Source organism: Charadrius vociferus, unplaced genomic scaffold (assembly GCF_000708025.1).
Source record: "Charadrius vociferus isolate BGI_N301 unplaced genomic scaffold, ASM70802v2 scaffold61, whole genome shotgun sequence".
Lineage (NCBI taxonomy): Eukaryota > Metazoa > Chordata > Aves > Charadriiformes > Charadriidae > Charadrius > Charadrius vociferus.
Genome location: NW_009646945.1, coordinates 5533465 through 5535687, shown reverse-complemented (window position 1 = coordinate 5535687; position 2223 = coordinate 5533465).

Genomic DNA, 2223 nt, shown 5'->3' with positions numbered 1-2223 from the left:
CTGATAACCCCTCTGGGCACAGTGAAAAACATCTGCCTTGCTCTTTTATAGTGTAACTCAGTATCACATGGTGCTACTTTTGTGTGGGACTGAAGAATCGACAGTGTACTTGCTTTAATCTCTGGCTCCTCTATGCTATTCTTGCTTAGGTGGCTTTTCTTCCCTGCCAGTACTTGTGCACTTCATTGTTTCTTACTCCTTCAGCTAATGGTTTTACTTGATCATTTAATTTATTCAATGCCTACTTGCTAGAAACAAATGAAATCTCTGGATTATCCAAGGGAGCTTATTGTATTTATTTTTCTTGGTTTATTAGAGTTTGTTGCAGTAATTAAAGTAGACTTGCTTAAAAGGCAGATGCCACATCTCAGTGAAAGAGAAGCCCTAAGCGCTGCTGTGGGAGATAGTATTCATCTATGTGTTAAATACCTTTAGAAATGCTTCTGGCTGGGAAGTTGAGCCCCTGCTGTTGCCACCAGTGAAAAGGGGATGGCACAAACGGGGTTATAGCCACCTTGCAGCAATGCTCTGATCTCATATACTGCTTACTATGGTAGATTGCTTTGGGATATGCAGCCTGAAATGCAAAGGGCTGTAAGCAAAGGAAACCTGTCCCTCTAAGTTGCAAGTTTGAAAGTACATTTAAACTATGTGGTGGCCTTGTTGGAGATAAGCTGGTCACTTGGCTGTGCAAACAGAGGTATTGATATTGCAAACTTACCCATACAGTTACACACTCGCATCAGCCGAGTGCAGTGAGAGCCCTGGGAATGCCAAGGTCTCACCGTACCCATGTTTGCAATATTAAAGTGTACTTCAGAACAATTAGTTTCATCTATGTACCTCAAGTTGTTGACACTTCTTACTTCCTCAAAGTGCCTGAAAAATTGCTTTTAATGCCACAAATTATATTCTCATATTATTTTTTTTTTTTACCTTTTTCTGCTGCTAAAGTTTAAGAAATGACGTGGCTGCAACTGCTGTTGGAATCTGGCCTGTGGTCTTCTGGCTGACCTTTCACAGTGCTGCTTTCTTATGAGAGCTCTGCCCTTCCTTTGCACTGATCTGACAGTCTAGGGCAGTCGTCTGCTCTGCCACGTGTATGGTTTTGGGGAATGGTTGGCTGGGAACTCGGTGCTGGGAGAGACAAACCTGCAAAAGTGTCTGTCAGCTGTAGCTGCACTCCTAGTAAGGGTGACTAGACAAATTGGCTAAACCTTTCAAGTACTTTCTCTAGAAATCATGTTGTATAGTCATTTAAGCATCCTGTGACCTTCACCACTCATTTGCTGCTGATTTGAATACGTAAGGGCCTATTTATGCTTGCCATTAAAAGGCTAGTAAGACCAGGATATTCTAATTGGCCCCTTGCTGTGGAGATGCTTTAAAGAAGAAAAGAGATTGTTTGCCTTCCCCTGCAGTCCTGGGAGCAGGGCCACCCAGTCGACTCACTCGGGACAGCACTTGGCTTGGCAGCGGCTGTCTCCTGTGGCTGTTCTGTTATGTGTAGTTTAGGTGTGGTAGCCGATATGGCCTAGAAGTTTCTGGGCTGTGAGTCTTCTAAGGATGAAATCTGGATTTCCAATTTATTTTAAAGCCCGTATATTCAGGAAACTATGTTATGAGCTCTGGTGACTGTCTGGCAGCAGCTATGCGAATTATGGAATAAGCCCCAAATCTTTTCACTGAAACTACTGACTGCGGAGTCCGAAGGGTGTTGGAGTGAGCAGTAGCCATCTGCATTACTATTATTTTGGTAGTAGCTGCTTATATTACCTGCAGACCGCAGCAGTACCAGCTGTCCGTGACAATTTTTAGAAAACCTGTCACAAAGAGGGACCTCAGTGATGTTCCATGGGCTTCCTGGCTGCTGGGTGTCATAGCGGTGCGAAACAAGGCTGTCCCAGACACTCGCTGCATGTCACCTGGCGAGGCAGGGAATGAACATTAATGGCTAAAGAGCCTGGCTATGGGCTGAAGAGGTGAGACAGTGAGTGATGGCTGTCCTTTTAAAATGCATTTGACTTAGGAGCCTGGATTTGTCATTGTGCTGCACTCTCACATTTCCCCTGCAGACGATAACAAACACTCCTTTCTTTGAAACCACTGCGAGCCCTGCGGCGTAAGAAGGACGGCCCTCTCTATTTCTCACTGGAAAAGTCTCTCGGATCAGAATAAATGCAATCAAACGTCCAAGATGTAATTTAACTTCCCCCGTGCCTC